Source organism: Crinia signifera, chromosome 4, assembly GCF_055691185.1.
Source record: "Crinia signifera chromosome 4, ASM5569118v1, whole genome shotgun sequence".
Classification (NCBI taxonomy): Eukaryota; Metazoa; Chordata; class Amphibia; order Anura; family Myobatrachidae; genus Crinia; species Crinia signifera.
The window spans coordinates 151,710,093-151,736,428 of NC_139220.1; positions in this window are offsets into that span (position 1 = coordinate 151,710,093).

The window sequence follows — 26,336 nt, forward strand, 5'->3', positions numbered from 1 at the left end:
TATGTCTTCAGCATCCACAGTTCTTAAAGCCACGGTTATCACAGTCTTTCAGTGCTAACAATTATCAAGTCTTCAGGGTCCTCAATTCTTAAAGCCACAGTCTTCAGTTTGTCATCCTTAAAGCCACAGTCTTCAGTTCTTTATCCCAAAGGCCACAGTTTTTACTTGTCAGCCAAAGTCTACTATCTCATCTCAAGTATTTACATTGTTTCTTATATTCACACATTCTCAAGCATTCACCGGTACCATTGTTTCCATTGTGTGAATAAAGTTTCTTCACCTTATTCTGCTGCATCTGTATACTCCTTCCATTGGTATTCAGCTAACATCGCTGACAAACTGGGTCATACCTTGGTCCACTCATACCCAGTCATGACAGCAGCAGACTTAAGTGATAAAGCAGGATGCTGGAGAGACAAGGTACAGAAGGCTAGTATTGATACATGGGGCATGAGGTGACACATTGGGAATGAGTCTGGTTGAACCTCTGTAATAAGATGATGATATTGTGTAAATACACTGACATACATCTTCTGGGCCATCTGATCTCCTACATGAAAAGTGAATACCGACTGAAGACATCGTCTACACAGGGAGGATACATTTTTTAAGAAGTTTCCCATTTTAAAGAAACCACCAAATAGATAGGATACTGTATATTTTGAATGCAATGGAGGGGAATGTTTGCAAAGTGGTGCGAAAGAGGTGGTGTATCATACTGCCAACCTATCTTTTTCAAGTGGCCATGTCCCTCATAAAACATTGCAACATTCATTTTTTTTGAACATGCCACATAGTATCACCAATATTTTTTCTCTACTTGCATTACTGCCCAGTGGTAGTATGTATACAGCAAAAAGTTTGGAAGATAATATAGATCCCTGCAGAACACCACATAGTAGTGGTATTGAAAATGACGAGTATACTGTACTCAGAAGAGAGAGTCTCGGTGACCCCCTGGTGAGAAAAGATTTGAACCAGCTAAGAAACTTGCTATACATTCCAAATAATTTTTTCATGTCCACAATTAGAACCCCACGGCCCACAGTATCAAATGCAACAGAGTCATGATTAAGATTGAACAGTCACATTTGTCTCTGTTCATCAGAATATCATACCAGGGCTGTGCTATGTCTTCTCCTAAATTTGACTCCAATGAATCCTAAATTTTATAGGTTGATAGGCAGGATTCTAGTTGAGTTGCAACCATTTCCTCAAAAACCTTTCCTAGGAAAATAAGTTTTGATACAGTTCTTTAGTTGATCATGCAGTTAGGATCCAATTACTGTAAGTTTATTAAGAATATGTCAAACAATTGATTATATTATTGGCTGAGGGAAAATGCCTGCGTGCAAAGAGAATTGGACTATTTGCAAACAAAGGAACAGCTATATGCATAGACACAATCAGAAGCTTGATTGAGGCAGGGTTCAGATCACAGGTGATGGGGCTCAACAGTTGGGTAATTTAAGTAATCCAAAAATATACTGGTAGGTTATTTGGCTCCTAACAAAATTAACCCTAGAATGTCTGTGTGTGCATGTACATGTGGTAGGAAACATAGATTGTAAGCTCCACTGGGGCAGGGACTGATGTGAATGTTCAAATATTCTCTGTAAAGCGTTGCGGAATATGTGTGCGCTATATAAGAAACTGTTAATAATAAATAATAATGTACTTTCAATCAAGGCTGGTCCATGAATATAGGTGACTTACATTGGCTTGAAAATGTGATACTTCTCAGGTTACTGTGTTGATTATAGCTCAGATGGAGGATACTTTATCTCTAAAGTAGTAACAAAGTATGTCAATTCATTGTAACTTGATTGGGAGAGGGTTTCAGGCTGCAGGCATGCTAATTTACAAAGCAACATGGGCAAAAGCATATGCACTGCAGCTGGGACAAATATGTGCAGAGAGAGTTATATTTGGGGGAGTTATTTTGCTTCTGTGCAGGGTAAATACTGGCTGCTTTATTTTTGCACTGTCATTTAGATTTCGGTTTCAACACACCCTGCCTCAATCAAACTCTTTCTGCACATGCTACATCTGCCCCACCTGCAGTGCAAATGGTTTTGCCCATTTTGAGAACAAATTTGCCATGCAATCAAGTCTTCATAAAGCCCGAAGTGAGGTTAAAGAGAAAAACAAATGTATGGATCTCCATATACCAAAAGAAAGAAGATGAAAGCTGGAATAAAAATCAGTGAAGTGCATCATGCTTCACTATGGCCATGAAAGCAAAGAATACAGATAATGAAATCAAAATTCTAAAAATCTAGTTAAGTCTAGAGATGTTATATTCAAATAATCATCAGAAGTTGTAGTCAAATTGAGTGCAGATATGCTGAAAAGTATTTGTCACTGGAGATGCTAGCAGCTGGAGATGTACCTGAACCAGAGACTAACCGCATAGTCTTTTAGCCAGCAAAAATATTTTTTGCAAAAACAAATATTGGCAATCCACTTATGTTGTATGAGAAGGAGTTTGCAAACATCTCATTCAGTGAATCTCAGGATATTCAGGAAGCACATTCAAGAGCCAATTAACCTAACTGGAACTGGATTGATTGATAAAGATATAACATCACGTTATGACAAAGATATGTTGACTGTAGTCCAGAGAACAAGTTATCACAGGGCCATTAAAAGTAAGTTATAATAAGGCCATTAAAAGTACAGAAACTTTATGGTCTGTACAAAGATAAAGGCAGATGATAGTATTGCATTCTACAAGGCCCACATTGACTCTACATTCCAGAATGGAGAAATGATGGAGGAGGCAGCACTATTCTGTAGTAAGAAGATGTAAAAGCATTGAAAACTTGTCTCTTTAAAGCAGAGCAGTTGATGCTGGTAAATTGGACCATACATTCTTGAGACAAAATTATTACATTTTATTTATAAGGTGCCACAAGTGGTTCACAGCACCGTATAAAGGGCACATATTAGAACAATGCAGGGTACATAGAACTAAACGTATTAGTAACTGAAGAAAAAAACTGAGCACAGGTAACAATTATTAGTACACAATATAGGTAAGCAGAGGTACAGATAGTAGGTGAAAAAGAGATCTGTAATTAAAATGTAAGAAGAGGGCTGCGAGAACAGAAGGGAAGAGGGCCCTTCTACAAGGATCTTACAGTTTAGAGGGGGGTTGACACAGACAGGTGACATTGGGTGCAAGCAGGGAGTTCTTAAGGCCGGAAGTGAGCATGGCAGGGATGGTAAGGGCAGAAAGCGGTAGGAAGAGAGAGTGGGGCAGCGTGGGCAAAGTCTTGGATACATGCATGGTATGCAGTGACCAGGGTAGAGGAGAGGGGATGGTTATTGGCTGACAGGATATGGCAGGAGAGAGTGTGTAAAGAAATGAGGTTGGAGATGTAGGGAGCAATGGAGTTTGAAAGGGCCTTGTATGTGACGGTGAGGAGTTTGAAAAGGATTCTGTAGCGGAATGGGAGTCAGTGTAGATTTTCTTGAACAAACTTGGCATAAGTGGGAACCAACTTACCTGGAGGCACCACAATATTCTGTGTATCATTGTTTTGAGAAGCATGTATTTATTGTAATACCACCTGAGCAGAGCCTCCTTGAAATGGTTGATGGCTTATAATATATTTGCAAATGTGTGTAACTTAGCCCTCTGCATTTTATAATTATGTAGGATGCAAGTCTCTCTTGCTGACCCATTGCAGTGAGCTAGGGGACATTGTGTTCATTTTTTCTAGTAATTATCATTCACAAATGGGATGCACTAAAGTTGTTTAACAAGATGCCAGGAATTTAATTAAATTTACTTTAACTGATTTGAAAACAAAAATCACAGATTGTTTTGATTTGGTTTTGTTTATTTTACAGTTCATCACTTGCTAAGAGATTTGCTATTCTGGTAAGTTGAAGAATGAAAGTAGGGTCCATGGCCTAAGCATATTACATAGTTACATAGTAGGTAAGGCTGAAAAAAGACTTGCGTCCATCTAGTTCAACCTGGTATAGATATCCATTGCTGATTTGGTAGGTTCTGATATTATATTGTAATGGATTGTCCCGTAAGCAGGGCTTAAAGTGTGTACAGCTGCGTTGAAGCATGAAATATGTAATGTAATATGGCACCTGGAATCACAATGGAGGGACTTACATCCACTCCCAAACACATAAAATCTGTTTTTGCGATCTGATATCCAAATTTGGTGGGAAAACCAGAGCTAGGACTTGATTCTACTCAGGAACCCAAAGTGATCTGAACTGGGACTTGGTTTAACTTAGAGTTCCAAAATTTGGGTGTGTTCTGTTTTCAGCAAAATTGGACCACTCATCTCTAATTCAAACCAAGGTCAGTTCAAACAGACATTTTTTTAAATTGGTTAAAAAAAACACTTCTGCCTCTAACCCCTTATGAAATGGTTCAAATAGATCAGGAGATGCAAGGTCTAGCATATATTTTTAAATATATATACACATACTGTAGAAAAGCAATTGACCTTTCTGCTTTAATGTCTTCCTAGTCCTGAGGGTTATCATTTTATTTATTTATTTACAGTTTCTTATATAGCGCAGCATATTCCGTTGTGCTTTACAATTGGAAACAACAGTGATTAAACAAACTGGGTAGATACAAACCGACATGGAGGTAGGAGGGCCCTGCTCGCAAGCTTACAATCTATAGATCAATATACCTATACTGTTTTAAGCATTTCAAGTACAGAAAAGTACAGACAAAAAAATACAAAATAAAAGTCTATGAAACATTTGTGCTTCAAAGCTACAGCTGATGCAATTGGAGGAGCAGACCATTGGCAAGTTACATGAAGAGTACATAATACATAGTATAATAAGGGATCTACTAAATATTACTGATTGTGTGATTCTCTTTTCTTTTGCTTTCATTTTTAAGACATTCCCGAGGGGGATGAACTAACATCCGCCGCCCCACATTGCCGGCATTCGCCACTGCTGCATTTTTTAATAATCGCATATGCATTAATATATTAACATATGCAATTATTAATGCAAAGGACTGTTCTTGCAATAAGAGCCAGTGGTGTAACTATAGCCCCGCAGTCCCCGCTGTGGTGGGGAGGCACTGAGGGACTGTGGGCGCCGGTCTGTGGGGCTTTAGTTACTAGTATTTGTCTGTGTGACCGGGACATATCAGCATCGCTTCCCTCCCCCTACGCCTCCCACCCACCCTCCCTCCCAAGTAAAGTTAAACACCCCCCTTACCCCTCTGCATGCTGCCGCATTCAGGGTCCCCCAGCATTCTCCTGGTTCCAACTCCTCCTGCAGTTCTAATGAAAAATGACCATCACAGAATGGTCTGCTCTAGCATCTTTAATAACTGTCTGCTATTAGGGGATGCGGCGGCATGCGGAGGGGTAAGGGGGTGTTTAACTTCACTTGGGAGGGTGTGTGGGAGGGCTAGGGGGAGGGAGGCGGCACTGCCGATATTGCAAATATTCTAGTTACGCCACTGATAAGAGCTGTCCTTATGCGGCCCTGGCGCTGGATTGTACATTAATCAAGAAACTTGTTGGGGGGAAATTTACTAAGATGGGAGAATCTACTTTTTTTTTAATTTAGCACCTTCTAGAAGATAATAGATAGTATCTGATTGATTGCCCATAGCAACATCCCATCTGAAAATAACTCCAATCTTAGTCAATATCTCTCGTTGACCCTTAACTCTTTCTTAATGTATACATTCATTATCAATAAATATCACCCAATAACGCCCAATCCCTATAGTACTAGAGATGCGCAGGCTCTGATTTCAAAGCAGGATCTTATTGGCTATCAACTGTCAACAACTGTCATGTAATTTGGGATAGCCAATAAGATCCTGCTTTAAAATCAGAGTAAATCAGAGTAAATCAGAACCTGCACATCTCTACATAGTACTGCCAAAATAGGAGACCATGCAAGCTTCCAGCAACAGAGCTAATTGACTCAACACCAGACAGGTAGACTCAACGTATATGGGTTGTATTATTACTATAATATCACCCAGAAGGCTGGAGCTAACTTTTTTAAGGTTATTCTTTTATTTATCTACTGTAGGTTCAGAATTAGAGTAGTGTATTATACAGTTTATTGACAGTCTCTACCATGTTGTTTATACAGTATGACAAACAACAATGCTTGTCTTAACCACTTAGCACTGGTTGCACACTAATCTTCAAAAAGCTTAGTTATTTTGAAAACTTATTAAGTGCATCAGTTATTAGAAAAGTGTCCAAAGTTTTTTTTTTTTTAAAGAAAATCTTTTTCAATATGCCCAATATACATATCATATATTTATTTTCAACATTCTCCTTTACTTTACAATTAAATTACTACAGTAGACTAAAATGAAGTTCGGAAATTTATGTGGGATATATCTACATTATAATAGTCAAGTCTAAGTCTATACATCTATGAGTCTTTTTAATTACATGGCAATTCTTTGTGAAAAAATGTGTTATATGTGTTATATGTTTTAGACTCCCTACTGCATGCAGTAATAAAAAAGCCTGATCATTATCATGTTCTTTAACATCATCAAGGTGTGTGACTGAGATGTGTGACTTTCCATGCATTAATAAGAACCATAACCACATTGGTTAGCCTACTATATTTTATATAGCATTGGTACCTTGCATCACCTAATTTAATTGCTTTGATATAAAATCATACACAATTAGATGTGAACTAATGAATAACCTCAATTTTAGGATGTACTGTTATTTTGTCATTTTAAATATTAGAAACAATTTGATGATTCAGATTAGACTTTTCTAAATAAATAAGTTTAAAAGTTTTAATTTAAAGGCAATGGACTAGGTAGCATAGGTGGTATGGGAGATGCTCTTTTGACTTGATTCCGTTTTGCAGTAGATACAAATGCAACTTTCAGCAATTATGAGCAATTCATAGCAATGCTATGGTCCAAGCTTATGGAATAGTGTCAGCATCCTCTGTCCATTTTAAGATGCTAGACTTTCGCAGTCTGCTAGGCCACAGTTTTCGCAGTCTGCTAGGCCACAATCCACCTCAGATTCTAAACTGGAGTAATGCTGTGACAGCTTTCAATCACCTGACCATGGTCCACCCTATCCTAAGACTGGACTCCCTGAACCAGCCTCTCACAGCTAACCCCAGTGGTATAAGTCCAAGCTACTGATTCTTGCATGCAAAATGCTAGTACAACATCTACGCTAAGTTCCCACTAAGCCTAAGCTATACTGAGCTCCTGGACTACTGTACGTTCCCTAAAGAAGTGGTATCCAGTGTGGTGCAGTTCTGTAAGCCTGCTGCACTTCTCTGCCTAACTTCATTGTTGAATAATTTTGAACCCTGCATCTAGTTCTCTGGATGGGATACGGTCATTAGGTCTACACCATCTAGGTCGACAAGCATTGGGTCGACACCACTAGGTCAACAGGCAGCAAGGTCGACATGGGTCAAGGTCGACATGTGTCTAGGTCAACAGGTCATTAGGTCGACAGTCAAAAGGTCTACATGAGATTTTTCACTGTTTTTTTTGAGCCGACAGGAGGTATTTCATGCCCTACTATCCACTAGGGTGTGGGGGGAGAATAAAATTGTGTGCCGAGCATAGGGAGGCACCGTGACCAAAGCATAGCAAGCTTGTATTGACCTAATGTCCTGTCGACCTAGCCCCATGTCGACCTAGGCACATGTTGACCTTGACCCATGTAGACCTAGTGATGTCGACCCAATGCTTGTCAACCTAGTTGGTGTAGACCTAACAACCCACACCCCTCTGTGGGTTGTTAGGTCTAGCAACCCTTCACCAAGCAACTTTGTATTATCACAACCAACAGCCGATTTGTATCCAGTATCCAGACATACAATTTCAATTTATTTCCAGTTTACAGAGCAGGTATTAGTTAGTTTGCAAGATTTCTGCATTGTTTAAGACTGACTTTACTTGCTCTAATCACCATATATATTAATCATCTGCACTTTCCTCTGCTACAAGATATCCTGAGACTACTGTAGTGCAATTAACATTTGATTAAGCATTTATGCGCTGTCACTATATTCCGACAGTGCAGTTTGTTATTTTATATCCTGGTTCCTGCACAGGAATTCCAGTTCAATCCTGCTTCTTTGGTTAAGTTCCTGGTAACCAGCGGCGGCTCTTACCTTATTGGTGGAGAGGGGCTGCCTCTGGCCGCAGCGGGGGTGCCGCGATTCAGGCAGCCCCCTCCGCCTGTCGCCACTGCTGCTGCTGCCTACTCTCCCGCCCGGCGCCTGTGCTGTGATGAGTGACAGGTACCGTGCATGCAGCCAACTTCTATGGGCTGCTTGGGCAACAGCCCATAGAAGCAATCTTATTCCCGGCGCCTGTACAATATAAGTTACAGGCACCAGGACCAGCGCGTGTGCAGTACCTATATAGGTACTGCACATGCGCGTCTGCCGTTTTTTCACGGCAGCCCACACAAAGACATCCCGGAGGGAGGGAACACCTCCGTTTGGGACTGCCTCTATGACTGGCAGGTCAGACTTCCAATTGGAAGTCACTGCCAGTCACAGTGAAGCCAATGCAATCTCACAGACTGCATCTGGCTTCACAACAGTGGCGGATTTTACCTGGGGGGCTGCAGCCCTGCAGCCCATAGGTAAAAAACGCCACTGCTGGTAACCAACAGCTACTATCCATCCCAATCTACAGTTTGTGTCCAGTTCTGCCATCATCTGTGTGCATCCAGATTACCATCACCATGTAAAAATAGTAAAATATTATTAACTACAGTAGTAATCCAGTATACAGCCTGGTTAATCTACTGCTACACTTTTCCCTGTTACATAGCCACTATGTCATATGGTTTTTCAGAGGTCAGGATACATCTCTCTCACTCTCTGCTGAGACCTGAGTAAGATCCCGGTCAGCGATTGCAGTTTATCCACTAAATACCAAGTGTTTCCCTGACCACTTAGTCTCACATAGGGCCCAATTCAGACCTGTTTGCATTGGTCCAAATTTGCCTGCCAGACGATTTTCTGAACAATCAGCACTCGCTGCAATGTGCATGCAGGAGGCCCAGCTGTATTCTGCTTCAGCAAAAAACTTGTTCGCAAGCTGAATGCAGGATGAATGACAGGGAGTGGATGTGTGGGGGTGGTTCCCGGCTGTTAATTGGGCATGCCAAGAAAAAAAAATGTGGGGCACGACAAAAGAACCGCTGGGAGTGTCAGTGGGGATGCAGGCATGCTTAAGCCTACTAGGAGAGGGAGGATGATATCGTATAATGTGACTTTAGCATTTGTATTGCATCTTTTGTACAGAATTCAGTGTTTATGCTGAGATTTACACAATTTTTTTCTAACTTGAGCTGTAGAGTATTGAATTTTTTATTTTGAATCAATGCCTAGTAGTTACTGCATATTCTGCAAACAACTAAATTGTTTTTTAAAAAAAACCCATGGCTCTAGATTGTAAGCGGGTGGGAAGGGTTATTGTAGTATATTGCTGCTATGTAAAATAAATGTGTGTAAAAAAAAAATGTGCACATCTCACAATATGGGTGTAAAGAAACTATTCTCGTGGCTTTTCCAGTGTGAAATGATGCTCTGTTTGTGATAGAATCTGCATCAGGACATAGATCTTGATATCATATTTAGGTAAGAGCCCATGAATATTTATACAGGCAACAGACAGCCCTTTAGGCAGTGTGAACAATATAGCATGAACAGAAATGTAATTAATTGCTTGTTATTTGCAAGGGATTTGTGAGCGCTACTGCTGTTTACTTGTTTTAAACACTAGCTATTAACATCCCCATCTAGTAGGTGTAAAGTGCTTCTGTAAATGTAAACCATAGTAAATAATGGCAGAAACAGTTTCTTTGACATAAGAAGAGCAAAAGAAATAAAAAGACATTAAAACTGAAATAAATAACATTAGTTATTTATTATTCTGCTTCACTACTTCTATGCTTAATTGGATAATGCACAAAAGTAGTGTTGCAGAAAAATAAATAAACATGATCTGGAACCTACTGTACTTTACATAAGCTTTCATAAAAGGTAAAAACTTTATTGCAAAACCTACAGTAATGTGAGCCCTTTTGTTCCCCATAGCACATACTTACAAGATAACCATGATGAACTAGTAAGCCTGCTTGTAGCAAATGCAAATATTATCCCAGGGAGTACATAGATACCCTATACCTCTTTCCCTCCTGTTACCCTATATGACTTACCTACATAAAATGAATTGAATAGAAAGCTCGCTTGAAACCAGGGCTTTCTGTACCATTCTTTAAAATGTGGATTCCATATTTAGTTACACTGTCATTATCCACATGGAGGCCAAACGAGGACCTCCCCAGTTTATGTTTGATTGTTCGCTATTCTTTTTCTGTTTTTGGATTATGTTATTTTTAATTCTCTGGTAGATTGGGACTTGATTATTGGCTTTTTGATTTTTTCTGTTGGCAGTAAAGTTTTCTCTGTGGAAATAGGCAAGTTTGCTAACCTCTCTATTATAACCTCATTGAAATGTTTATTTTCATTTTCTCTGACACTTTTGTTATACACTTTCCCATGTAATTTACAACTGTGAATTGTTGTGGGTTTTTCTTAAATAAAAACATTTTATTAATTAAAAAAAAAAGTTTAGGTCTGCTTTCAACCATATTCAGAATTGGATCTTGCTTAAGACTTACCTGGTATAAGCTATACTTTTATTTTGTAATTTCATACTATTACATTTTAACATAAATAGTACAAATTAATCGGAGTATTTTTTTTTTTACTTTATGGCCCCTTGTTCATACAGACCTCAGTATGGGGGGCAGCAGGGGTACTTGCCCATGGGAATGCCCAGCGTTTCATGGGCATTCCCATGAAAAAGGCTGGGCATTCCCATGGTGTTCGTCCAGTGACGTGGGCACCAGGGGCAGGCAGTGGACATCACCGGATGTCAGTTGCCCCCCCACTTTCTTCAGAATGTGCACACACATCTAAGGTTGCTCTGAGCAACCCTAGATGCTTGTGCGCCTTCTATTGTATAACATCTATTCACAGCCAGTATGTGCAAACACACGCTGCGAATGGGTGGCGGCCAGGCCACCATTGACAAGGCGGCGTTTGGTGGACCCGCAAGGATGCAAATTCGCAGCCTTGCCAAATAAACAATATTAGCCCCCAATGTCTAATGTATGAAAATACTGTGGAAAAAAAAGATGAATTACAATAATGTAAATGCAATGTGAAAAATGGCAAAATAGATATACGGACATACAGTACAAAGTAGAACTAGCAGCGGAATGACTGGCTGCAGCAGGCAAATAATTTGGTTGTTAAATGGATCTCCACTGAGGAGGAGCACTGGCAAATACTGTCAGTAGTGCCACCTTAAGGCACCAATGATAATGGTTGGAACAAGCCTCCATTACTGCAGAAGTGAAAAAAATCTTTTATCACTGTGTCATACACATATAATCTGTAAATTGTGTGTAATACAACTCTGCTTCCGCTATCATTCACAGAGCAGGAGAAAATCTGTATTTACAATTCCAAGTCTGAGCTTTTATTAGGAAAACCCATAATCTCTTTAGTCTGCAGTTCACGGCATCCACTGATGTCATTCATTTTCTAAATTTTTCTAGTAATTTAGTTTTAACCCCTTCCCGACATTTGACGTACATTTACGTCATGGCCGGGATGTACTTCCCGACACATGGCATAAATGTATGTCATGACTTTAAACTGTCACTGCATCTCGAGACGCAGTGACAGAGGGACGATGTCTGCTGTCCCTGACAGCAGACATGTCCCTGCATGCCCAGGGGGGGCTGCGATGTCGCCCCCCCGTCGGCGATCGCTGTGATTGGCTGTTCAGTGTGAACAGCCATTCACAGCGTTTTCCTGTGTTACCAGCGAATCAGACGCTCGGTAACACAGGTGTCAATCACCGCCGGGCGTCAGGGGGCATGAGGGGGTCATCGGTGACGATGACACCTCACCCCACCCTCACCCCACCTGCCCCCAAGGCTGTGATTGGTCCATGGGACCCACGGACCAATCACAGCCAAGGCGCGACATTTAAACTAACGGTGACTGCGCTGCAGACGCCATTCCGGTCTGGAATAGCGTGCAGAGCGGTCACCGTGCCTATCTGCCGTGATACTGACCTGATCCTTGCTAATACTTACCTGATCCTTGCAAATACCTTACCTGATCACTTGATCACTGCTTGTAGCGTGCTGGACGCTTCCTGGATCTGACTTCTTGGGACTTCCTGCTGCTGCTGCAGTGTGATAGAGAGATAGAGAGATAGAGAGAGAGATAGAGAGATAGAGAGAGATAGAGAGATAGTGACAGAGAGAGCTATATTTTGTGTCTGCTACCCCCCCTTTTTGGGGGTGCAGGGTTTTTTTATATATAAATAACTGTCAGTGCTGCTGCTGCAGTGTCATAGAGTGATAGATAGTGATAGATAGTGATATATAGTGATAGATAGTGATAGATAGTGAGAGATAGAGAGATTTGTGTCTGCTACCCCCCCTTTTTGGGGGTGCAGGTTTTTTTTTATATATATAACTGTCAGTGCTGCTGCTGCAGTGTCCTAGAGTGATAGATAGTGATAGATAGTGAGAGATAGAGAGATAGAGAGAGATAGTGACAGAGAGTGATAGAGAGTGTATATTTTGTGTCTGCTACCCCCCCTTTTTGGGGGTGCAGGTTTTTTTTTATACATATAACTGTCAGTGCTGCTGCTGCTGCAGTGTCCTAGAGTGATAGATAGTGATAGATAGTGAGAGATAGTGAGAGATAGTGAGAGATAGAGAGAGATAGAGAGAGATAGTGACAGAGAGTGATAGAGAGTGTATATTTTGTGTCTGCTACCCCCGCCTTTTGTGCTGATCACTATATCTGAGGTGATCAGCAACTTTTTGGGGGCGCAGAGGTTTTTTTTTTTATATATACCTGTCAGTTGCTGCCAGTTGCACCAAAGGTTGTGCACCTGCTGCCCCTCACTGGTAATCAGTGTTGCATCACTGATCACCTTTTTTTTTTTTTGAGGCTGCTGTGGGTCTTTTTTAAATTTTTTTTTTACACACACTGTGATTTTGTGGGTGTCCTGTGGCCACTGTGCGCTGATCAGTGACGTACATCACTGATCAGCTTTTTCGGCACAGGGTTGATCTATTTTTTTTTTTTTTATCAAATTCCTGTTGCCTTTGAGCGCTGTTCAGTGACGGACGTTACTGACCAACATCTGTGCTCAATTTTTGGCGCAGGACCTTTTTTTTTTTTTTTTTTTTTTTTTTAACCCCTTCAGCTTTTTTTTTTTTAATTGGGTTCAAATTCCTGTATAAAGTATTTTTTTTTTCTGCACTACATACACACTACACACTACATACCCCCCGGGTTGAAATAAAGTTTGTACCCCCCCCCCTACACTATACACGTGTTGAAACATTTCACTACCAGTAACACAAAAATAAAAATGGCATCCCAAATGTCATCCCAAATGTCATCCCAGTCATCCAGAAGAATGTATTCAGCGGAGGAGGCATATGCCATGCTTGCCTCTGATTCTGACACAGCCAGTGAGGCAAGCGGGGAATTTGAAGGATTCATCTTAACCTCATCTTCCTCCTCTAGTGATGAGGGACCCCCTCAAAGACGCCCCCGTAGAGCAGCTGAGACCCCCCCCCAATAATTGATCTCGTATGGACCCCACCACCAGACAATTTTGAGCCCCAGGTTCCTGAGTTTTTGGCCATGCCAGGAATCCAATTTGATTCCACAGGTCTCAGAGAAATTGACTTTTTCAAATTATTTTTCTCTGATGATTTTATAAATTTAATTGTGGACCAAACTAATTTATATGCCCAGCAGTTTATTGCTCAAAACCCCACGTCATCATTTGCTAGGTGGACCCCTGTAGATGCAGTAGAGATGATGACGTTTTGGGGTCTGGTGTTTCATATGGGCATAGTAAAAAAGCCAGAAATTAGGCAATATTGGAGTACAGATGTTCTGTACAGCACCCCATTTTACCGTATGGCCATGCCCCGGGCTCGATTTGAGACGATCCTTAAATTTTTGCATTACAACGATAATGCACAGTGCCCACCCAGAGATGATCCCACCTTTGACCGGCTATTCAAAGTCAGGCCGGTCATTGATCATTTCAGTGCCAAATTTGAAGAGATGTACATCCCAGATAAATTCATTTGCATAGACGAGTCCCTTATACATTTTAAAGGAAGGGTTAAATTCCGCCAGTACCTTCCCAGTAAGAGGGCAAGGTATGGCATAAAAATGTATAAGCTGTGTGAAAGCACCTCAGGGTACACCCACAGGTTTAGGGTATATGAAGGGAAGGATTCAAGAATTGAACCGCCAGAATGCCCCCCCTCCCTCGTAGGTGTTAGTGGAAAAATTGTCTGGGATTTAGTGCACCCCTTCCTGGATAAAGGTTATCACCTCTATGTGGATAACTTTTACACCAGCATCCCCCTGTTTAAGGCCCTTGGTTCAAGAGGTACAGCAGCTTGCGGTACTGTGCGCAAGAACCAAAGAGGCCTCCCAAAAACGCACATTGCCCAAGTAATGAGAAGGGGTGAAAGCAGGGGAATATGCACCGAAAATATGTTGTTGGTCAAATATAAGGACAAGAGGGATGTCCTTATACTGACAACAATTCACGGAGACAGTACCACCTCCGTCCCTGTACGAGGTACCAGTACCCACACCTCCAAACCTAATTGTATCCTGGATTACAATAGGTACATGGGCGGAGTGGATCTTTCAGATCAGGTACTGAAGCCGTACAGTGCCCTGCGGAAAACAAAAATCTGGTACAAGAAGCTGGCCGTGTATATCATCCAGATGGCACTGTATAACGCTTACGTGCTATTCCGTTCTACCGGCCAGAGGGGGACATTTATGCACTTTCAAGAGGAAGTCATAAAGGGCCTAGTATTTGGGAACCAGCAGGCAGAGGGCCCCAGTACTTCTAGTACTGGCCCCCGTATTGTACCAGGGCAGCATTTTCCTGATGAAATCCCCTCCACTGGAAAAAAGGGCAGGACACAAAAAAGGTGCAAAGTTTGCTATAAAAAGGGAATAAGAAAGCAAACTATTTTCCAGTGTGACACTTGCCCCGACAAACCCGGCCTATGTATAAAGGAGTGTTTTAAAATATACCACACATCTATGGATTTTTAGGTTCATCATTTCACCGTGCTTCGGGGGTCTTGCTAATGCCACATAGCACCCACCATTCATTCCACCAGAATCTGAGCCGCAAAATCCAAAAATCACTCCTTCCCTTCTGAGTCCTGCCATGCACCCAACTGGTATTTTTTGGTCACATGTGAGGCATTGCCGTACTCGGGAGAAATTGGGGCACAGATTTTGGGGTGCTTTTTCTCCTTCATACCTTCTGAAAATGAAAATTTTTGAGCCAGAACTGCATTTTTGTGTAAAAAAATGTAATTTTTCATTTTCACTGCCCAGTTGTATCAAAATTGGTGAAACCCCTGGGGGTTTGAAATGTACACTATACCCATAGATGAATTCCCTGAGGGGTGTAGTTTGCAAAATAGGGTCACTTGTGGGGGGTTCCACTGTATTGGTGCTTTGGGGGTCTTGCTAATGCGACATAGCACCCACCAACATTCCACCACCAAAAATCACTCCTTCCCTTCTGAGTCCTGCCATGCACCCAAATGGTATTTTTTGGTCACATGTGAGGCATTGCCGTACTCGGGAGAAATTGGGGCACAGATTTTGGGGTGCTTTGTCTCCTTCATTCCTTGTGAAAATGAAAAATTTTGAGCCAGAACTGCATTTTTGTGTAAAAAAATTTAATTTTTCATTTTCACTGCCCAGTTGTATCAAAATTGGTGAAACCCCTGGGGGTTTGAAATGTACACTATACCCTAGATGAATTCCCTGAGGGGTGTAGTTTGCAAAATGGGGTCACTTGTGGGGGGGTTCCACTGTATTGGTGCTTGGGGGGTCTTGCTAATGCAACATAGCACCCACCAACATTCCACCAGAATCTGAGCTGCAAAATCCAAAAATCACTCCTTCCTTTCTGAGTCCTGCCATGCACCCAAATGGTATTTTTTGGTCACATGTGAGGCATTGCCGTACTCGGGAGAAATTGGGGCACAGATTTTGGGGTGCTTTGTCTCCTTCATTCCTTGTGAAAATGAAAAATTTTGAGCCAGAACTGCATTTTTGTGTAAAAAATGTAATTTTGCATTTGCACAGCCCAGTTGTATCAAAATTGGTGAAACCCCTGGGGGTTTGAAATGTACACTATACCCCTAGATGAATTCCCTGAGGGGTGTAGTTTGCAAAATGGGGTCACTTGTGGGGGGGTTCCACTGTATTGGTGCTTGGGGGGTCTTGCTAATGCGACATAGCACCCACCAAAATTCCACCAGAATCTGAGCTGCAAAATCCAAAAATCACTCCTTCCCTTCTGAGTCCTGCCATGCGCCCAAATGGTATTTTTTGGTCACATGTGAGGCATTGCCGTACTCGGGAGAAATTGGGGCACAGATTTTGGGGTGCTTTTTCTCCTTCATACCTTCTGAAAATGAAAAATTTTGAGCCAGAACTGCATTTTTGTGTAAAAAAAATGTAATTTTTCATTTTCACTGCCCAGTTGTATCAAAATTGGTGAAACCCCTGGGGGTTTGAAATGTACACTATACCCCTAGATGAATTCCCTGAGGGGTGTAGTTTGCAAAATGGGGTCACTTGTGGGGGGGTTCCACTGTATTGGTGCTTGGGGGGTCTTGCTAATGCAACATAGCACCCACCAACATTCCACCAGAATCTGAGCTGCAAAATCCAAAAATCACTCCTTCCTTTCTGAGTCCTGCCATGCACCCAAATGGTATTTTTTGGTCACATGTGAGGCATTGCCGTACTCGGGAGAAATTGGGGCACAGATTTTGGGGTGCTTTTTCTCCTTCATACCTTCTGAAAATGAAAAATTTTGAGCCAGAACTGCATTTTTGTGTAAAAAATTTAATTTTTCATTTTCACTGCCCAGTTGTACCACAATTGGTGAAACCCCTGGGGGTTTGAAATGTACACTATACCCCTAGATGAATTCCCTGAGGGGTGTAGTTTGCAAAATGGGGTCACTTGTGGGGGGGTTCCTAACTTTTAGCATCTTATGGTGCCTAGAAACCTACATGGTGCCTAAAAAATAATCTCATAAAAAGGAGGCTCCAAAATTAAGTAGGTGCTCCTTCTATTATGAAGCCTGTGGTTTGGTCAACGTGCACACTAGGGCCACATATAGGATATTTATGAAAACAAAAGAATTGGGGGAATCAATTTTTAGTCACATTTCTCTAGTAAAATGTACTGTGTTCCTTAGAAAAATGTATAAAAATTGCAAATCTGCAAAAAAAATGAAATTTTGAAATTTCACCTACACTTTTTTTTAATTCCTGTGAAACACCTAAAGGGTTAACAAACTTCCAAAATGCTGTTTTGAATACTGTGAGGGGTGCAGTTTTTGAAATGGTATCATTTATGGGGGTGTCTCACATACAAGTCCCTCAAAGTCACATCAGAACTGAACTGGTCCCTAAAAAAATCAGTGTTTGAAATTTTCTTGAAAATTTGAGAATTTGCTATTCATATTGTAAGCCTCCTAGTGTCCAAAAAAATGAAAAGGAAGTTGAAATAATGATGTCAACATAAAGTAGACATATGGTCTATGTTAGTTATTAACTATTTTGAGTGGTATGATTATTTGTCTCACAAGCAGAAAATTTAACATTTTGCAAATTGCTAAATTTTCCATTTTTTCACGACATTTTGGTATTTTTCACAAAAAAACACAGACTGTATCGACCCAAATTTACCACTAATTTGAAGTACAATGTGTCACGAAAAAACAATCTCAAAATCACTGGGATAAGTAAAAGCAAAAAAAAGTTATCCCCACTTAAGTGAGACATGTCAGATTTGAAAAAAAGGGCTCTGTCAGGAACGCAAAAACTGGCTCTGTCAGGAAGGGGTTAAACCATTATGTGCAAAATTCTACACTTTTGTTTCCATATTCTGAAAAGCAGTTTACCAATAACAACTGCCTACTCAATATGGTCATGATGTGTCATATATCACACCCTAATTGTATAAATACCAGCATTTTAAAAATACTTTACTGCCAGTAAAGCTCTTCCGATATAGAACTGTCTGGTGAAGAAGTTACTACTGGGTATATGACCTTGGAGTCTTAATGTACATATGGGGCAATCAGCCACTGCAAGCAAAAGTGCAAAAAAGGGGGATCATTGTGATCCCTACCAGGGGATAGGTAAGCGAGACCAACTTTACATGTCATTTCCTATTGGGTGCAACCTTCCAGAGCTTGTGGTATGTAGGTTCCCATATCTGCTGTGCACCTTTTTATACACATAGCAATTTATACTGTATGTATTAAGGATACATCCAAATATGTCAGATTTCATGTGTTTTAATGAATTTACATATTTGATGAATCCCATCCCAAATATCTTAAAAAAAAACACTATTAGAATTAGAGATGTGCAGGTTCTGATTTACTCTGATTTCAAAGCAGGATCTTATTGGCTATCCCAAATCACATGACAGTTGTTGACAGTTGATAGCCAATAAGATCCTGCTTTGAAATCAGAGTAATGCAGAGACTGCACATCTCTAATTAGCATTGTTTCTGTACATTTTATAGAGAGTATTATACTTATATGGTATGCAGTTTCAGGAATATCATCTGTAAAAGTGCAATATCTCACTTTAGTAAATCAAGCCATTTAAGCTTCATTCACTAACAGTAGTTACAAAAATATGTTTGAAAAGCTACTATATAAATTCAGCTCTTTTAATAAAAACTCACTTACATTTAAAAATAAAGATGTATTTTTATTGCTAATCCAAAACATTGTATTCAATGGGCATCCATTTTAAATAAACAAATGACAGAAAAATGCATAAACTTTTACAGCAAATTTGTATTAAATTATTTGTGTTTTTTCATATGGAGTAGTGAATTGAAAAAAGTGAAAAAAGTAAATAAATACAGTATATTAATTGAAGGAGGCACGTTCCTGAAAAATATACTGTATAGTGAATATATATTACGGTTGACAATTTCATTAGAACTATGGATAGTGGTAGATGCTCAATTAGTTCAGTAATACCACTCAGGTGCATGCAAGGGAGGGGTTAATTTTAACTTCATTATAACATCTTTTCTTCTACAGTACTACTTCTCATTTCAAGACCTCATAAGGAGAATTTTGCAGACCACAATGGTTTCCTGTTTTCAGCTTCAAGTTCTAGGAAGAGATGCATACAGTGTAACTGCTAACTCTGATGCCATTTAGTCTCCCATTAAATGCCTTCAATAGCATACAGTAGGACACTATGGAGAATTTAATCAGGAAACAGCAGTAGGTGTAGAGTTGCTGAACCCACTTCAAAAAATGGGGAGGCATTATTCAACAGTTTTATTTTACCTATTTATATATATTATATATGATATGTTATAGCTATTAAATTATACTTTAGATGTATAAAAAAATTAACTTTACAATAAAAAATTAAGATATTTAAATAAGTGCTATATAACTGATATTTACATTTATTATTTTTATCTATTCAACATAATTCAAATGAATCTTAGAGGTAATAAACAGAATTGCTTCTTTGCATAAACATTTTGGAGTTTGAGTAAAAGTATTCTTAAATTGACCTACTTACCTAGAACTGTAAATGACCATGCATTAACTACAAAATCTGTACATGTACAACACATTAAATTACACATTGGTAGCTATTTGTCAGCCTCCCATATGCACTTATATACATATATACTGTATAAAGCTATTAATATTGATTCAACATGTCCCTGGATGTACAACTCTCAAGAATACCTGTCGATAACTAATCATTTTACTAGGGATTTTTTTTTAATCACCACATTTAAATCATGCAAACATGCACTCTTTGGAAATAAAAAACAAAAAAAAACAAACACAATAGGATATACAGATTGAATATCCCTTATCCAAAATGCTCGGTACCAGAAGAATTTTGAATACCGGATTATTCCGTATTTCGGAATATTTTTATATTTCAATGAGGTATCTTGAGGTATCTTGCATTTATGTTGTATAAATACATCAAACACATGAAATACACATAAATATAGAAAAAACAGTTTTGTCAGTCACACAGGAGATAGTAATTCATATGCATAGAGTGGACCCTCCTATTATTATATTCTTAAATTGGTATTAAGTGTGTGAGGGTATTTGGATGTATCCTAAATACATACAGTATAAAATGTGACAACCTATAGTGATTTTTAAAAAGGATGAAATCCTAACCTATTGGGACCCCACTGCACAATGTCCCTATCCTTGTTAGTAATTAGTGTAGTGCGGCGCAAACATCTAATATGAATGTAATATGGGATTTCACTATTATGGGATAATACCCTTGTGGTCAGCTCAAAACCCTGGTCTACTATAAGCTATGAGGTACTTGGTGTGATATCTTCCTGATATACTTCAGTGTCAGAACAAAGTATTAATCGTGAAGTCAGGGGAAAAGACCATAGGGCTTCATCTGCAGAAACAGTTTGTGCCGAGTACAGATAGTGATCCCGCTTCAGCATAGCCGTTCACTGCAGGAGCCGCTGGTTTCCCTGTCTGCGTGCCGCCCGGGTAGTCAGAGTGAGGTGTGCAGGAGTGCACTTGCCTCGTTCGTTCGGGTGGGTAGAGGCATAGAGGATGCTGAATCTAGGACCAGATACAGAGTTAGTCATTTAGGGTGTCCGTGTGCAACAGAACCCTCGTTTGCGCAATTTGTCTAATACAGATCAAAAATTACATTGGTATGTGGGGAAGGGATAGTGGGGTGTCACACACTAGGTGTGTGGTCAGCGTATGCTTGGTAAAAAGGTTCCTCAGGACCACCCGATGCGCTTCCGGAAGTTCATTAAGTACCAACTACCTCATGCATATTGATAAGATGTAAATCGAGGGGGAGTGACTCGATGTTGTCATTGTTTCTGGATACAGGTGCTTTCTATGAGTATAATATCCCTGTCTGATCAAATAATACACAAATATGTGTACTCTTGTAACATATAAGCATGTATATTGCATATTTTATTTGTGCATGAAACAAGGTTTCAAAAAATGGAACAAAGTATGTGTCCCAGCTCAGGCACTGAATTTGAATGGCAAGCAATCATTTATCATTTTCTTGCACATATTTAGTGCCAGTTACATATCATATCCTCCGTATTAACAGTGACAGATGTCCCAGTAGTGCTTTTAGCAAAAAAAATAAAAATAAAATTACATTCTGGAAATTATAGATAAGGGATATTTAGGATAAGGAATATTTGGATGAGGTATACTCAACCTGTATTTGAATGATCCACCTAACTTAATATTTCTGTAGATCAAGTCACTACTGCAAATAAATTGGGCCTTTGAGAGCATCTGTCTACAAATATCTCATTCAGTATGTTGTTTTTGACATATATCTCTACTCTCAGGCACTATTTATTGTTCACCAACTTTTATCACTGTTCTTATGGAAATAAGTCTCCATGGATATGCCAAAAATATATAAATGTCAACACAAATCACCAATTTATATAATTATTTCCCCAAAAATATTTTATACCAATTTACAATATTCAATAATCTATTATATTTAATTTAAGTTGCAATTAATATATTATTTTTTTTTGTGCATATTTAGGATATTACATATGGTCATCTGTATATACACCTTGAAAAGGATCAAATCAGCTCCAAAACGTTGGACACCTTGCGATTTATAAAGTTTCTTCACCAAGTACGCCGCTTTTTGCTTACGCTGATCTCTACCTCATCCACCGGGAGGGCACCGATGGCAGCTGCAGTCCCATAGGAGGGACTGCACCGGGCTGACATCGTTATTTATATATGTCTAATGTCCATTTGTGTGTCTCCAAAACACTGCCGTCTGTTGGCAGCGAGTGCAATGACATCTCTTTCTCTCATGCACAGAGGTGATCACTAGGTAGCAGCTTAGCTTATGAATCATTTGCTTCAAGTGGGCTTACTAGTTTAAAATAGTTTGTATATGTAAGGACACTTTTATTTTTAGACTACGAGAGGATTAAAAAATTAAAAAAATATATCTTTTTTATTTATTAAAAGGAAAACAATATACTATAATATATAATGTACATCAGATGATTAAATGCTTCTGTTTCAAATGTTGGCAGTAATATCTTACACAAGAAAACCACTCCAGGAAAAGATATATATTCCAGGGAAGAACATTTAAAATAAAAAAAACACAATTTGGAGAGTATAAATATGAGAAATAAAACAAAAAAAGCAGTTGGAAAGAGGAAGGACACTCAAATGATAAACAGGGCCTTAACTCAAGATTATGAATCTTTCATCGCCTATATAATAGCCCAGATCAGCTAAGATCGCCCTCCCCAATCTCTCATCAGGAAAAAAAGAGACTTGCATGTGATAAAGCAGTGTAAGAAAATAAGCACCACCTGCAGCACACCCACACTCACCCCTCCCACACCCACACAACCACCAGACAACCTCTCCCACCTGCGGCCACCCACATCTGCCACTTCCCCACCCACAGGACTAATGCACCCACCTATGGTACCCCCACACCCAGACCTTCTCAACCCGCATTACCCCTGCACCCAGCCACCCCAACGCTGCAGCTGCCAATTCCCCACCCGAAGTACCCAGGCACCCATCCATCCCACACAACTACCACCCCCGCACCTCTCGCACCCACAGCACCCCCCTCAACTGCCTGTCACTCAACGCGTGCACCCCCTCACCTGACCAACCCATGCCACACAGGCCACCCCTGCACATGTAACTCCAACATCTGCAGTATCCCCGCACCTGCCACTGTACCACCCACACAACCCCAAGCACCCTCCCCCACCCACATAACCCTCACACCCAACCATTACACAACCACACCACCGCCACACCCACCCGCAACTCCACCGCACTCGCCCTCCACCACCAGCAGCACCCCCGAATCCACTTGTGGTAACACCACAACCACTCTTCCTCCACCTGCAGTACACCCACCCCTCCCTCACCCCCTACCACAGCACACCGGCCACTCCTACAACCACAGCACACCCAAACCCCATCCCTCAACCACCCCTCCAACACTGGCAGCACCCCTGACCATCCCCCGCCCAACTGAAGGCCCCTTGAATGTCCACACCCCCTCACTTGCAACTCCACCACCTGCGGAACACCCGCACCCGACCCTCCCATACTCACAGCACCAACGAACACCCTCCGCCACCTGCCGCAACCCCGCTCCTGCCACTCCACCACCCGTGATACTAATGCATCCTCCCAAGGCACCCCCGCACCCAGATCTCCTTAACCAGCTGTACCCCTGCAGCCAGCCACGGCAACACTGCACCCGCCCATCCCCCACCTGCAGTTCCCACGCACCCATGCCTCCCCAACCCACACCACCCCGATCTCACACCCCCAACAGAGAATCCTCCATACAGTATAATCATATTACAATAACCAGATTTTGCATTAAAGGCATTCACAGGTTAAGGGGTTAAGGGGCATAGCCCCTTATGATGGTGTGAAGAGCACCAGTAGGGCACCATGAATCACCTAGTATAAGGTAATACAAACTACTAAAATTCTAATTTTCCTAATGAAAGAGCTCAGTATATTAATTAAAAAAACAGCAATTTAAAATGGTAACTGCTTCATCAATGTTTTTTTTAATACTTCAAAGGTGCATTAAAAGTAGGGGTTAGTCTAAATAAGAAAACAATATGTATTTTTCAAATTAATGTAGACCAACTAGTTTTATTGAAAGAAGTCCACCATTTTTTCTGGAATTCTGCATTTACACATAGGTAAAATTATATTTAGAACTAGCATCACAAGCCCATGTCAATTTGATATATTAAAAAATACTCTAAGGCTTAACCTTTTTTCAGTGAACAAGAATTAAATCTTTAATGCTTGCGAGCAGGGCCCTCCTACCTCCATGTCGGTTTGTATCTACCCAGTTTGTTTAATCACTGTTGTCTCCAATTGTAAAGCGCAACCGAATATGCTGCGCTATCTAAGAAACCGTAAATAAATACATTTATTTAATGTATTGCTTCAATTACATAAATTATGATTTTAAATTACAGAACAGAAAATTTCTAGTTGCTCCCCCAGCCAAAGAAGTTTCTCCCCCCCCCCCCTCAAAACAAAAAATTGCACATATCTATGGCGTGTCCACCACTGCAAGGCCTGTGGCCTTGCCACACATCGTAATGCTCATTACTCAATACACCACACACTGGATCCCTCAGGACGCCCCATCAGTACAAGTTTTCCAGGTCACCCTGTAGGTGTACAGGTGCACTCATTATTCACTGGCATATTTTAAAAGATCCACAGGTGGGGCTAATTACTTCACTTGTGATTCTATGTAGCAACATGGAAAATTTAAACTGTTGGGGGGTCCTCAGAACCGAAGTTGAGAACTACTGTATTATATATACATCTATCTTAAGACACAAAATTTAATTAGTGAAATCTTCACTAGTCAGTGGCACTGCATACATTTTCCCCATGCACTGCAGGACAATGACAGTGTAACAACATTCAAGTATTGGTTTGAGACTTCTCCTGTCAGTTCAGCTCTGCTCCATGCTGCAAAGAAGTTCTGTGTGGTGTGAGCTTTGCTAATTGATTACAAACCTGAGACATGCTCGGCTCTCACTGATTGAGGCACCTTTGACACTCCAGCAATTAGCTCCCTATATAAAGCAGTCTCTGGCAGTCAATCCCTGACAGAGTATAGGCTCACAACCTGCTCCAGCTCCTTGTACTTTTAGTGTGTTCCTGATTACCAGATACTGACTTTGGCTTGTTTCCTGACTATCCTTCGGCTTAATCCCTTTGTATCATGAACCATGAGTTACCCGTGTATGACCTCAGCCTGCCTACTACTCTCCTGCCTGATCCTCATGTACCATACCCAGTGATTACCAGTGGATGACCTTGGCTTGCCTTCTGACTAGTCTCCTGTCTGATCCTTGTTTATTGTGCACTGTAACTGCCAGTGTGCAAAACGGCTAAGTTGACTATGAGTAATCCTGAATCCATGCTACCTGTTTCCAAGGGTTTGCCAGTGCCACATGGGGAACCTACTCAGGGGACTGCGACCGGCACGTCCATAGCAGTAAAGCCCAAATCCCAACTGGAGGGGGTCACTGGTGATCACCCCTGTATCAGGTCTAGACAATTCCTGACCTGGTGACCAATGTCTTGTGCCTGAGATCATGACAAACAGGCTGACAGGACTTCCCAGATCAGCAGCAGCCCATTGGCAGTCATCAGCAGCAGGCAGGACATGAAGCTCAGATTAGCCATCAAAGCTGCCGCGAAGCCGGGCTCGCCTGCAGCTACACACCAGTGGTGCAAGTAGAAATTTGCTATTAGCTGTACTGCAGCTCATGAAAAATGGGCATGGCCATATGCCATGAGGGGGCATGGCCACCTTACACAACCCATTTTCTTTGCACTGTGGTGGTAGAGAGGAGAGTATTCTCTACTGCAGCTAATTCCTATACCAACATTGGCCCCTATCACCCCCAGTTCACCTCCAACATACGCCTGCATTCAATGCATGCCCCTCCCTACTCCATCGCTCCTATGATAAAGCACATAGTGTATAAATGGTTGCTATCAACTAGGGGGCCATCAGGTGTCAGTGTCACTGATGGAGTGGGCTCACACAAACAACTCACCCTTCAGCATGCAGCGGTGTCCAGCACACTCACCTCCAGGGAGCGGGAAAGCAGTTAAGGAGGGGGCATGTCAGTACTTGATTGAGTCTGATTGAGTCTGACCCTGGTTGGCAAGTCGTGCGGGGATTCCAATATGTGGCAGAATTTTTTGAACTTTAAAAAAAAATGACAGATGGTTGACTTGGGGGACTCGTAGTACAGCGTACCTGCAACATATTTCTTACAGGTATATCATACCACACCGTACCTCCTAACTTGCAGCAATGCTACTCATACAATGGTGGAGTGGTTGCCTCATATCACAGGGAAAGATGTGAAGGGACATCACGACGGGGCCACGCTGCTGGAGATGCAGAGACTAAGTGGCACAGAGAGTGCTTTTGGGAGCATCCCGCGACTGCTTGCCAACCCCGGCGCTGCCCCAGACTCGGTCGGTGCTGGTTCCTCGAGCCACCTTGGGGTCTGCCGACCCATTGTTATGCCACTGAATAGAGAGTAACAA